General features: G+C 44.9%; 1 protein-coding gene across 2 annotated transcripts in view; it reads left to right on the forward strand.

Annotated features, from left to right (window-relative positions):
• PALLD (palladin, cytoskeletal associated protein) overlaps positions 1-14,529 on the forward strand; it is a 244,492-nt gene that overhangs the window by 142,685 nt on the left and 87,278 nt on the right. The window contains exon 1 of one of the 2 annotated variants that reach the window (XM_008000226.3): positions 6,362-6,439. The exons of the other annotated variant lie outside the window; for it this stretch is intronic. The gene's annotated coding sequence lies outside the window, so the exon portion shown is untranslated. Of the gene's footprint in view, positions 1-6,361; positions 6,440-14,529 lie in introns of those variants that run through there. 2 annotated transcript variants of the gene reach the window in all.

The following is a 14,529-nucleotide window of genomic DNA, read 5'->3' on the forward strand; positions in this document are numbered from 1 at the left end:
CTCCATTGCTGAGAGAGTTTTACTTCCTGTATTTCTGGGAGCAACAATGGAATCATGGCTGATGTGGGTGTTTTCTAAGCACCCTGGAAATCTACATGAAGTGCGACACATTTCATGTTATGGTGTCACCGGAGGTAATATTAATAGCATTAAAAGAACAAGCTGAGGACTTTATGCATGATCTCACCCATGACTTCATGAATCGCCACTGAGATTAATGTAAAATGTGTAATCCTCGCCTAAATATGCCATCTTTGTCTATTATCCGTCACTATATTTATAAGATACAACTTAAGGTTTTTCCTATGTGGGTAAGTTCAACTATTTAGTTCACTGATTATAGTATTTCACCACTTATTCAGGAAAATCACATAAACAGGCAAATTCCCACTATGCCTCTTTAGTAATCCACATGGAATCTGTGGATGATTCCTTCAGAGCCAGCATAACTCATTTGATTTGGAAAAGGGTGCTCAATAGTGAGTCAGATTCTTCTGTGGATCAAGCAGGACATGTTTAGAAGCTGCCTTAACTATTTCAGATCAAGCAGACCTGACTATGCACAATTAAACTTGGCAATAATAAATTGCTCCATTGGTAAAATGGAGATCTTAGGGACAGTGAACAGACAGTGAATGGACTTCTCATAAATATGTATTCTTTACTCCAAATATATATGTTCCTTGGAGCTTGGACTCTGGAGTTAAGGATTTGCATCTCCACTCCTCCCCTTACCAGCTCTGTGCCCTTGGGTAAGTTACCTAACCTCTCTGTGCTCACTGTCCCTGGAATGATAGTTATAATGATACTTCCTCATGGTTTCTATAGTCAGATAAACAGGAGAATGCATGTGACATGATTGGCATAATGCCAGCCCAAAGTAAAGTTCAGATTATTATTTTTTTCTCTGTTTTCTTTATGTAACTAAATACTGTGTTTGGCAAAAACAAAAACAAAATTAAAAGGCAAAAACAAATAAAACCCAACTCCCCACCTGCTACATACCAAACAGTATGTTAGGCGCTGCCCTGGCAGCATTGTGCTGTCTTTAAAACAGCAGTCCAGTGGCGTAAATACCTGAACCTCCACTCCCAAAACAAAACCTTTGTGAGTTCAAGGGAAACAGTGGAACTGACCCCACTCTGGCCAGCTCCAAAGGCCATGCTCTTTTCAGGACATGCCTTCACTAGATGACCTCTTCAGCCCCTCCCAACTCTGATTTTGAGTCCTCTGGAGTTGTCTCGGATGTTCAAGGCTTACCTCACTCTCACAAGCTCAGCCTGTGTTTTGTTTATCGTAGCGTGACCTTTCTTTACATTCCAACTGCAGACGCGGTCGTCACGCTCCCTGCGACATAGCATTTGGTATCCACTGGGTTCTAGTTGTGTCTATATGTATAAGCAGTCCCATTTCTTTCTTCCTGATCCATTCTCCCTGCTCTTAATAAAAAGTTATGAACAAACCAAAGAACCATAAAGTTATCTTTACCAATAGGATAGATGAATTTGTTTTTATGTTCAAAGTACGAGTTGTCCTTGGAGGGGTGCCCTTTCCCTCCTCCCCTAATAGTCTGTCTTCATGATCAGATAATGCATGAGCCTGAGCCTCTTTAGAAGACCCACATTTTGGTTTTTAAAAGTTTCTCACTTTTCTTAAAATAATTACTAGTTGTTGATATGGAGACAAATGTGTTTTGTACAAAATGTTACACTTAATTACAGAGTCCAAATTCAGAATAGTCCAAGATTGTTCAAAGTTGCTCACTCTTAAAAATGAACGGACTAAAAGCTGATCTTAAGCATTCCACTCTCAGAAACGTTTTCCCAAACGTAACATTACTATGAATCAATATCAGGTAAAATCTATAATTAATCTGTTATTTTCTTAGTCTTGTTCTTGTTTGATAAATGTACTTGGGAACCCTTGCAAAGGTAGCAACTACAATAGAAGAAATAGGCCATTCAGGCAAGATTCTGTGACTCTAAAAAATATAGTAAGAGCTAAATCAAGTTTTTAAAAATAACATCAAAGGCCAGGCACGGTGGCTCATGCCTGTAATCCCAGTACTTTGGGAGGCCAAAGAGGCAGATCACAAGGTCAGGAGTTCGAGACCAGTCTGGCCAACATAGTGAAACCCTGTCTCTACTTAAAATACAAAAAATTAACTGGGTGTGATGGTGCACGCTTGTAATCCCAGCTACTCAGGAGGCTGAGGCAGGAGAATTGCGTGAACCCAGGAGGTGGAGGTTGCAGTGAGCTGAGATCACGCCATTGTACTCCAGCCTGGGTGACACTGCAAGATTCCATCTCAAAACAACAACAAGAAGCATCAAAACACCAGAAGTGAATGGAACAAGATCCTGATGCTGAACTGATTATCAGAACATCTGTTAATAGACACCATTGATCACTGAGGAAACACATAGCAAAAGCCTCCTCGTAGAAAATGTGCCAAGCCAGAAGCCAGGAATCTTCTAGGAAAATCTCTAGTTTTCATTAAAATATTAAGCAAAATGCCTGAAGATATATTAACATTCCTTTGCTGCTACATGGAAATAAAATAAATGAAAATATAGATTTTGGGCTTTAATTCTTAAGTTAGAAAAGCATGATTGAACAATGTCGATTTGTGGTAGCAGTAAAAAGACATTCACTTGGTTTGCTAATCATATCTACTTTATAAAATATTATATACTACCTATGCTGAGCATTTTGAGCTAGATGGTGTGTAATACCTGTTAGTAGTTAGACAGATCAATCAGTCGACTGATAAATAGATAGATCTGTGATTTGGTTTTGCTACCAAGATCTTCTTTCTTTAGTGAATACTCTTGGTTTTAATGTCTTTCGTTTTAGTGTTTTAGTTTTTAACCACCTATGTTTCACTATTTTCATTGTGAGGAAAATATAAAAAGGAATGATTTGAAGGGTTACTTTCACCCTTTCCACTTTTCTCGCCAAATACTTGGCTAATTGAGCACAATGTTTCATCTGAAAGTAAATTTGCATGTTTGAAGCCATAAGCTCTGAGCCAAAGCCTGCTGAAGATACAGCCAGAGATGCATGCCCGGAAGCAGAGCCTCTGGCAGATACAGCCAGCAAAGCTGAAGGGAGTGCCCTGAGAGTCGCTCCTGATGAAATAAAAGCTCGTTGTGTATTTGTTCTCTGCCCCTTTCATCTTATCTCAAATCCATAGAATGCGAAGTTTTAGTTAGGGAAGAATGAAATAAAAGTAATATAAGGAGAAGACTTGATCAGAATCTTCAGTGTTCAGAGGAGGATGGAATATTCTTTTTCAAACTTGGCAGAAATTTTCATCAGTGCTTCTACTGATGCTAGTTCTAGCAATTCTGGGGCTTGTTCAAAGTGATGGCCAAGATGTATCCACACCTCCCACAGTTCATGTGTAAAAACTTCAAAGTTGCAAACATTAGAATATTCAGTGTTTTGCATCAGTGTCTTCAGTCTTCCGGGATTTCAGCACTGAAAAGTGAAAACTGGTCCACGTGCATGCATCTTTCTGGGCACCTATAGTTGGAATAAGGCAGACATAGAGATGACAGATCTAATGAATCATCCTCCTTTTGCTGCCTCTTCAGAGTAAAAGAAGTGGGTATGTTTTCTCACAATCAACTCTCCAAGTCTCTTCTACCCCATAGTCCCTTCCATGGCAGGTAAACACTAGAGGCGGTAATAACAGACATCTATTTTATTCTTTCTGAGCTTATGTTGTGAGTGGACTCCTAAATCATAAAATCACAAAATTTAAGAAGCGCAACTTAAAAATCCATCAGGCTAATCCCATTATTGTGGAAATAAGGAAGCTTCAGAGTCCCACAGTTAATGGCACAGATCACACGTCCTCACTCCCATCTGGTGGCACTCTTTACTCAGTGTCACATCACAGCCCCCAAGAAAACCCTGCTGCAGGCCGGGTGATGTCATTGCTGCACCCCTAAGGGCCATTTGACATGGGAGTAAACAAGCTGAGAATTCAAAAGAAGGTGAAGCTAAACAGGGAACTACTATTAGAACTATTAGAATAGACAAAGTCGTTTTCACTCTTTAAAGCTTTTGTCCCAGGACAATGAATTGTTGGTCCATCACCCTCTCAAAAATGGAAGAGATAATAATGCTTTGTATTATCCCCAGAAAGATGACTATGGTCAGTATATTGTTAGGTTAAAAAAAAAAAAATAGGTTATAGGCCAGGCACGGTGGGTCACACCTATAATCCCAGCACTTTGGAAGGCCAAGGCAGGTGGATCACTTGAGGTCAAGAGTTCAAGACCAGCTTGGCCAACATGGTGAAACCCCGTCTCTACGAAAAATACAAAAATTAGCTGGGTGTGGTGGCGGGCACCTGTAGTCCCACCTACTTGGGAGGCGAGGCAGGAGAATTGCTTGAACCCAGGAGGCAGACGTTGCAGTGAACCGAGATCACGTCACTGCACTCCCGCCTGGGTGACAGAGTGAGAATTTGTCTCAAGAAAAAAAAAAAAATTATATACTGGGTGCGGTGGTCACATCTGGGAGGCCGAGGCAGGAGGATCACTTGAGATCAGGAGTTTGAGACCAGCCTGGGCAACATAGCAAGACCTTATCTTGAAGAGAAAAAAATGTTTTAAATTAGCTAGGTATGATGGCACATGCCTGTAGCCCTAGTTACTCAGGAGGCTGAGGTGGGAGGATCACTTGAGCCTGGGAGGTCAAAACTGCAGTGAGCCATGATTGCACCACTGCACTTCAGCCTGGGCAACCGAGTGAGATCCTGTCTCAAAAAAAAAAAAAAGTTACAAAATTGTATGGAAACAATGATCTAAGCTATTTTAAGTGTGTGTTTAAATACACATACAAAAGCCTGGAGGACTATACGTTAGGCAGCTAACAATGTATCTCTGAGAGTAAAATTACAGGGACATTCAATTTTGATTTATTGCTTAAAGAGCAATATGTGGTTTATTAATATTTTACAAACATCATTATTCATTTAAAAGTCAATAAAGATATTTCTGAGAGAGGAATAGACTACCTGGCTGAAGACAGTGAACCTAGCAATGCTGGCGTTAGATATCAGTAATGAAGGCAGCATACAGTTACAGTACTAACCCCTTTAAACAAGTGGTCTACTGGCTATTCAAAACTAGTTGGCATTTATTGGCCGTTACCGAGTGACCACGTTACTGAAACAGCCTGGCACAACAGTAAGTTCAGTAAATGGTGGATATTACCATTCGTTCACTCATTCATGCATTCATTTTGTTGACAGCTTGTTGTGTGTGAAACGTTTGGTCCCAGTGGCCAAGGAGCACACGCTGGAAGCAGAAAGAGGACGGAAATTGTGACATGGTGTGCCAAACCAGCTACCAGAGGATTATACACAGAGCCGGGGTGTCCTTAGCTGATCTGGTGAAAGAAAAGTTGGTGATCTGGATTTAAGGCTAAGCCCACAATCTGTCACAAATTTTGCATAGAATATTAATTCTGGAACGAATGAGACCAGTTCCTCTTTGAAAACTGTTCTACAGAAATTCCTGTGTAGATGAGTGTTAAAACAAGTGACTCAGGGCCTCCAGTAGGTTATGACCTGAGAGGACCACAGGATAGGATAGGGACCAGGTTCCTCAGATGTTGCTAGATCAAAGTGCTTTATTCCTCTCACCCTAAGGACTCCTGAATTTAGTTAATTATTACACGGAACACAGCAAACTAATGGAAATCTAAAAATTATCCTTTCTCTTCCTTAGAGAAGAAATATACTGCATGATGATTTGTGCTTTTTGATTTAATGTCACACACTCATTTTTGCACTGTACGTGAAAATCCGTCCTCAGAGCTGGGACTCTCCCTCCCCACAGCCCCAGCCTAGCCCCAGCCCAGCCCCAGCCCTGCGGTTCCATTCCTTCAGGGCAGCTTCCATTCTACCGTGAGTTTCTATTGCTTTCCCCTAAAACGCTGCCCCGGAGTCGGGTTTATTGGACACTCTAGTCTGTAAAGGAAAAAACACAAACACCGGAGGAGAATCATCCTAACTTGCCGACAACATATCTATGGGCCTAAAAAAGTTACATTCTTTCCCGTTATTAGCACTTCTCGATCGTTCCAGGAAAACCCGATTTGTAACCTGGCTGCCCCAGGAAGGGGCCTGCGACCAGAAAGATGCAAAGGGCGGAACATGGTTACGAATGGGTGCGGGGAAGCCTCCTTAACCTGGGGGCCGCGTCCGAGAGCTGCGAGCCACGCCTCCTCTCTCCCGGCCGCGCCGCCGGACTCTTATTTTGAAGGGCGGCGGTGAAGCCTCGGAGCCTCCTGAGTCACCCGGCGGGCGAGGTATAAAGCCCGGTACCTGCCCCGCGCCCGGCCCGCGGAGCCCGCTGCAGCTCCTGCTCGCTCCGGACGCGGAATCGGGCAGCAGCGGGAGGCGGCCGGGAGAGCCGAGGTAGGCGCGGGGAGTCGGCCCTGAGGCTGGTGGAGGAAATGTGTGAATTAAAGGGAGGGCAGCGTGCAGGGTGGGCCGCGAGTCGGGGGTGGAGGGCTCGGAACAGGGTGGGGGCGGGTAGGACAAGAGACTCCTCAGCGCACTTTCCACCCGGCCAGTCCCTTCCCGAGCCCTCTCCCTCCCCCGGCCGGCGGGAGCACAGAACCCTGAAAGCGGAGCTCCAGATAGGAATGTTTGCATCATCTTGGCAGGGTCGGGGCGGGAGAAGATGCTCTGCTGCCACGGATGATCCCTCTCGCTCTCCTAACTTTTCTCTGAACACCTCGCACCACCACCCCCGCCCCCTCTTAATCTTAGCCACGCTCACTGAGGGGTCAGACCTAGGGTGGGAGGGCAGAGAAAGCGGGGCTGGCAGAGACGGGGGTGAGGGCCGGGAGGGGCGATGACATCATTCCCTGGCAGCTGGCGGGGAGGGGGTGGGGACGGAGGGGTCCCCCCGACCTGAGCCGAGCCCTCCTCTTCTCAAGTCCATCCTCCTTTCTTTGGGATGGTTCACTCCACCTGGGCGCCATTCAAAGAAAGTTTGCGCTTAACTCGGGGGTCCTTTCCCCGGCCGGGTGCTGTGTCCGGCCCGCAGTCGGTGTTTCTTCCGGGCCTGGGGGCGGCGTGGAGCCCGCGGCTCAGTCCCCGCAGTCCCAGGCCGTGGCCGCTGCTTTGTTCACGCCGGGCGCGGGCCGAACTCGAGCCTCAGCTGCAGCGCTGGCAGCGCGCACCGGCCACTCGTGGGTTCCAGGCCACGGCCGAGCCAAAAAGGGAGGGTCCCCTAAGCAGCCAGGCTGGCCCTCCCCGGGCCTGGGTACGCTCCCAAAGCTGGAGCGCAGGGCTCTGGGCCGGCCCCGCCCCGGGGCTGGGGGCTTCCCGCGCGTTTGTCTCATTTTAACTTTTGGGGGCAGCTCTGTCCCGAATGGTGAGTGGTCCAGACTCCAGAAAGGAGTTTGGTCGCTTGAGCCCGGATTGAGGCTTGGGACCTTTGCTCTCTTGCTGGGGACGGAAGGGGGCACGCTGGGCAGGAGAGGGGGCGTCTCAGTCGGGTCTCCCTGGGCTCGGGCATCTTCCCACCCTGCGGAGCCGGGTCTTGCGCTGCACGCCCCGAACAGGCCCGGGCACACCGAGCCCCGTTACTGGTCTTCAGGCGAAATTCCAGGACGGGTGTGCATTCATCAACCTGGGAGTCTCTAGGAGCCCGAGATGACTGAATCTACATTTTGATGTGTAATCACAGAGAAACTAGCACGAGAAAAGGACAGAGGGACGGACCCAAGTTTCAGAGGCATGGAATAATATGATCCTGGTTCATAAGCCTTGAAAAGCTCCCCTCCTCCAGGTTAAGGAATGGTGTCACCAGCCTTGGCTGTGAGGATAGTTTCTTGATTTGTGTTATGCAGGCTCCTGTCAGGAATGTCTGCTTAACTCCCACTACCTAAGGAAAAGATAGCCAGAGAACTGGCCAGGGGTCTGGGTTTGGATTGCTTCTAGAGCTCACAATACAAAGATAGCATCTTTCTTGCTTTTTTTTTTTTCTTTACATCCCCCCCCAAACCATTTTTTTCCCCCTTAGGACTTGGCAGACTTTGATTTAGATAAGATGTTTGGGTTAATGTGATTTTCCCCATGTCTGTTTAGATCAATGGATATAGGAGATAGTTTGCAGCTAATGTACCCCTATGCCTTAGTGTGAATGTAAGATTTATAACTTGAGAGAGGCAGTTAATAGCACATCCTTGAAGCATAAACATATGAGATAGACAAGAGCTAGATAATAAACGGTTTTTCCCCTAATCCCTAAGCTTTACTTATTTTTTTTACTGATTCTTGTACTTTGTTTTTAGAAAAAGGAGTGGGGTTGGTTTCCCAGTGACTGCATCCATTAAGAAACTGGGCATGTTCAGCAAGTAGCAAAATATGCCAACATCCAAACCATCTCTGGCTATGTGAAAACTTGGTGCCCTGTATGAGGAGCATGGGGGATGGTTGGAAATAATGTAGCTTTATTTTCATTGTGATTGTTGGAATTCATGAATCATAAAATTCTGATAGCTGGGATGGCGTGGTAGCTCACCTGCTCTAAATAATGTAATAACTACAGGCCCAGCCTGTCCCAGATGAGGACCATTGACTTAGTAAACAATAAACAGGTGTTCTACTCATAGCAGCCTTGGTATTGCTTCAGTAGATCCTTCTGAGCTCTAGATGGTTTTTAGTTGACTCGTAATACTTTTAAAGGTAACAATAGGCTGGGCGTGGTGGCTCACACCTGTAATCCCAGCACTTTGGGAGGCCGAGGTGGGCGGATCACGAGGTCAGGAGTTTGAGACCAGCCTGACCAATATGGTGAAACCTCGTCTCCACTAAAAATACAAAAATTAGCCAGGCACGGTGGTGTGTGCCTATAATCCCAGCTACTCAGGAGGCTGAGGCAGGAGAATCACTTGAACCCAGCAGGTGGAGGTTGCAATGAACTAAGATTACGCCACTGCACTCCAGCCTGGGTGTCAGAGCGAGACTCCATCTCAAAACAAACAAAAACAAACAAACAAAAATTAAATGTCACCACCTTGCATTGTACTTGATCTTCAGAATTTTACTCTATTGTCTTAAGCCTTTAAAACTTTCCTCATGAGCTATATTATTTAGACTACCTTTGAGGGTAGTTGCATTTTCCCAAAATATTATTTTCCCTAGGTTACAGTAAACCTTTGACTCTGTTAAATTTGAAGCAACTCATTATTCCTTAAACATATAAAGCATTTCCTGGCAATGTTCATGGAGTCCATACTGCTCAAGGTGCTAAAGTCATTATTTCAAGGGGAAATTATTAGCATGTTCCAACAGTTCTTAATTGTCCAAACAATTGTTGATTTCCCCCCTTTCCAGATTTCTTTCACAATCATTGGGAACTATAAAAAGATGTATTCGACATTTTCTTTTGTGTATATTTTCCACTTAAACAATTTTGTATCAAAACCTATGGTACTTTTTCAGCACTTATTTCAGGAGATCCAGATAAACACTGAGTAATCACAATTCACTATGCTTCAAAAATTGCCTCCCTTTCAGTATCTTGCCAAATAATCTTCTTCAAGTAAATGGGGAAAGTAGACACTAACCATATACTTTTTAAAAATAATGCATTAAAAGAGCACTAAAGTGTTCTTTGAAAGTGGTCCTGGTACTATATACATATGGCTCATTTCAGCGATGTTCTTTTGAGACACCATACAAGAATTGGAACTCGACCAGATTTGAGAGAAAGATGCAGAGAAGGTGAAGATTTGTTCCAGGGCCATACGGAGAGGAAACTGAGATACTCATTTCTTCTTAGTTCTGTCTCCCAGGTTTTTAGCCCTAGATCTCTGAGATTGCACTAATTTGAGGGATTTTTTTTTTTTTTTAAAGAAAACAGGGAAAGTCTGTTATCAAATTTTAAGAGAAGATAAAGAATTAGAGAGGGTAGATGAGAAATGTTTCATCCAAAGAGTCTTTTGTTTGTATTGTTGTTTTTTTGAGACATAGTCTCGCTCTGTCACCCAGACTGGAGTGCAGTGTTGTGATCTGGGCTCACTGCAGCCTCTGCCTCCCAAGTTCAAGTGATTCTCGTGCCTCAGCCTCCCGAGCAGCTGGGATTACAGGCATGGGCCACTGTGCCTGGCTTGAAGGCTTTTAATGAATAGAAAACAGTGGCCTATTCTTATAGAAAAGACATGGAGATAAAATGAAGTAAGGAGAGCCTGAGGTGTCAGGGAAGGAGAAAGAGCACTTTGAAACTGGTGGCAGATACAGTTCTCTGCCCAAGTCCATGGACTACTTAGGGCATAGATTTCTTCCTGCACAGTTAATCTTAGCTGCCTTACTGGTTATGTGCTTTAGGGTTGGCCGTAATTGGTAGCGTAAGCCATTCCAGTTAGGTGAGCCTCTCTTCCTTGTGTATTTTGGATAATGACCCTGAGGAAACAAGCTGGAAATGTGGGATGGTTAGCTAATGTCAGTGCCGAGTCTCCCTGCTCAATGCGCGTTAGCCCAACTGCCAAAGCTCCGCCGCTATGGTAAGTCAAGATGGTGATTTTCAGTTTGGCAGAGACTGTTGGAAGGCGTAATGGCTTATTTGATGGAAAAGTTTTCCTGCTGTGGGAGAAGCTGCCATTTGCAGACAAGGTGTGTCAGCCAGAAGAAATGAGCAATAACCGTTTTCTGGTTTCTACTGGCAAAAGCTTTGTATTTTTTTTTCCATATAGAAGTGTTAAAAATAGATTCATAAGAAAAATTCATAAGATTCATACGAAACCAAGTAAAAGGTGCAGACACTGAAATTTCACCAGTGAAGGGGTGAGAAGAGAGCTAACCTTTGTTGAATAGTCATTACTAACCAGGTGCTTCCGTTCTCACAAAACGGTGTGAGGTAGGCCCGCCACATTAGAGAACCGGGATCAGGCAAACAAATGAAGTACTGCTGGAGCGCCTCACAGGAGACTCTTAACCTTGGTGTTACCATCGATGACATTCGGATGCCTTCGCGAGGCTGTCAAACCTACTGTGAAGTAGGCGGCCCTCAGCTTTCAGATGGGCTGTGTTCTGATTGTGAGTTTATAAAAACTCACTGCTGGGAACCCTGAACACGCTTTTTCACTGAAACTATGTCACATTTAGTGGTTAGTTTCCCAGGCCAGCCCAGAAATCATAGCTGAAGTATTCTGTCTTATTAATAGTACCATAGAACCAAGCCACTATATATAACATGGTTTTTGTGGGAAAATGCACTCAGAGCTCCAACTTGAGTTTTTTGAGGTTTTTAGTTCCAGTTACAATGGCAAAAGGGACTCCACCTTCTCTCTTTTTCCATTTAAGCCCTGGAGGGAAAATAAAGGTACATAGAGATACATTTCCTTTGATACTTCCTTATGCTAACAGAGACCCCACCCTGGACTGCAGAGCGATGGGGAGGGGGGATCCTGGCAGTAGCTGGCTTTGTGGCAACAGAGAGGAAAGAGAGGAGGAGGAAGAGGGCACAGGTAGCAGAAGAAGTGAGGTCTAGATGTCATCACCTATGGGACCAATTCTGGATGGCTTATCAATATGAGCTACAGGCTGACTGACATCATTTCCTTACTAAACATCATTTTTACTGAGAACCTAGTAACCTAGACCTAGACATTAACGTTACTTAGTTGTATATTCAGTATTTTTTAAGTGAAGGTTAGATTTTAAATAGTCTTCAGTAATAGAAGGAAAGCACATATGTAGACATCTTATTTTGATTTTTCATGCCAGTCTACTGAATGCCCAAACCAGCACCTATCAGTAACTGAACAGACTCCAGGTAAACCTGGATGCTAATGGATAAAAAGTTCAAATTAATCATAGAATAGATACTGTTTGCTGAGTACTTCAAACCAGAAAATGTGCTAAAATGTTGAACACATTTTATGTCATTCAATCCTCACCACAATCCCACGTAGTGAGTACTGTCAGCACTCCCATCTTAAAAATGACGAAAGTGAGATTTTAAGAGAACAATTTGTCAAGATCACACAGATCAGAAATGGCAAATCTGGGACCTCATTAATTCAACAAATATTTTTGGAGCAAGTCCTGTGGCCCAGGCTCTGTGTTAGACTCTGGGGGTAAAGCAGTGAATGAAATGGACAAATATGCCGAAATCCTTGCCCTCATGGAGCTTATATGCCAGTGGAAAGAGACAAACCATAAGCAAAACAAACTAAACAGCTAGTGCCTCAGATGGAGTTATGTGCTATGCGGAAAAATAGATGTAGGGAGCATGAGGAATGCCAGGTTGGGTCGCGATTCAGGGAAATAGAGAATACGGGCTGAAGGGTGGCTGTGAGTCAACCAAATCATCAGTCCAGGAGTACATGCGCTATTGTTTCTCGCAGCAACCCATTTTATGTTTAACACCAAATGTTGAGTACATGTCACCCTCATCAGTCACTGCTTCTACTGCAGCAAGTGGCTAGGGAGGTATCCAAGAATGACTGGTGAAGGGCTTGACCTTTTCTATCCCACGGTCAGGAAAGATAAGGACGGTTGCTGGAGGGATGTCCTAGAGCGGCTGGGGTTTGGTGCACAAGCAGAGGGCTTGACCTTAGCCAAGAGCACAGAGCTGATTCTCCTGTATCGCCGGGAAACAGGCGGAATCTGGGGGTACAGATGAGGGCTGGGTAGAAGGAGCAATGGAAGCTCGTGGAAGTTCTGTTTCTTCAGTTTTCTCAGTGGCATGGGGAGCGAGGGTCCGGGAGGGAGTGCGGGGCGGGGGGTGCAGTTTGAGGAGAGACATATGAAACAGTCACCTGGCAGAAAGGGAGCCTGAAGTTAGCTGGTGAAGTGTACACTCGGGATCTGCCCATGGTCAAATTCTGACTATTAACGTCCTTCCACAGTATATTGTAGATCAGAATTCTCTAGTTCACTTCGAGGAGAGAGATTATCTTCTAACTCCTTTTTTTGCTGTGTCATTTACTTGGAGCAGAGTCCTGCACTTACTACGTGTATGTTTAATGCTTGTTGAGTGACTGCGATAGGAAAACTACACACTTGTCTAGAAATTTCATTTAAACTTTTCATCCTAATTGTCACATTGTTCTCTCCCTTCTCTGAAATGCTCTGATGTTCACAGTTCCCAAAACAGGAATTACTGTTAATTATTTCACTGAGTTAATCTCATTCCCATAACGGATTAAGTTTTAGACTAAGAAAGATTTATTTATTTATTTATTTATTTATTTATTTATTTATTTATTTATTTTTGAGAGAGGGACTCACTGCCTTCACCCAGGCTGGAGTGCAGTGGCATGATCATGGCTCGCTGCAGCCCTGACTTCCTGGGCTCAAGCGATCCTCCCACTTCAGCCTCCCAAATAGCTGGGACGACAGGCATGCGCCACCATGCCCGGCTAATTTTTTGTATTTTTAATAGAGATGAGGTCTTGCCATGTTGCTCAGGCTGATCTTCAACTCTTGAGCTCAAGTGATCTGCCCTCCTCAGCCTCCCAAAGTGCTGGCATTATAGGCGTGAGCCACTGCGACTGGCTAAAAAAAAAATTTTTTTTTTTTTTTTTTTTTTGAGACAGAGTCTTGCTCTGTCACCCGGGCTGGAGTGCACTGGCGCGACCTTGGCTCACTGCAAGCTCTACCTCCCGGGTTCACGCCATTCTCCTGCCTCAGCCTCCCAAGTGGCTGGGACTATAGGCGCCCACCAGCACGCCCAGCTAATTTTTTGTATTTTTAGCAGAGATGGCGTTTCGCCGTGTTAGCCAGGATGGTCTTGATCTCCTGGCCTCTTGATCTGCCCACCTTGGCCTCCCAAAGTGCTGGGATTACAAGCGTGAGCCACCGTGTCTGGCCGAAAAATTCTTAATTGTATACTCTTTTGTAATATTGAATGGGGACCACCTAAGTCAAGCCTCATTCCCATCATATGATGCCCCTGTTGGGGGCGGTGAAGAAGCCTCCTACATCTGTTTCATGACTCCCTCTTGGCTGGCACACTGTTGTGGGCGCTCGGTAGGTAGTCAGTGCGAAATGGGAAAACCACTTGCGGTTAGAATACCACGGGAAATAAATATTGGTGATCTCAGCTGAGTGAGTGGCAAAGGAACTGATGAAGCAGGTGGATTCCAAGGCTAGTTAGGAGAGGGAATTGACTGCACGTGGTGTTGGTGGAATGGGAGGGGTGAGGGAGGGGCATACATCAGAGGTTACTCCCAGGGCTTTACCAGACCCTGGGTAGATAGAGCCGCCGTTTACAGAGGTAAGGAGAGTTTAGTTTTGGACATTCCAAGTGGAGATGTCCAGGACACAGTTATATACCTAGGCTGCCACTCTGGGAGGAGATCTGAGTGGGAGACGATGATTTGGGAATTATCACCACAGATGGTAATTGAAGCCTTGGGAGAGGATGACTCTGCCCGCAAAGAGAGCATAAAGTGAGAAAAGTGGGCTCTCGGTGTTTCAAGGTTGATTAAAGATCCTGTCATTTGACTAGGCTCTGCTATTTGCAAAATCTGCCCAGGGACAGA

The sequence above is a fragment of the Chlorocebus sabaeus genome, chromosome 7 (assembly GCF_047675955.1).
Source record: "Chlorocebus sabaeus isolate Y175 chromosome 7, mChlSab1.0.hap1, whole genome shotgun sequence".
Classification (NCBI taxonomy): domain Eukaryota; kingdom Metazoa; phylum Chordata; class Mammalia; order Primates; family Cercopithecidae; genus Chlorocebus; species Chlorocebus sabaeus.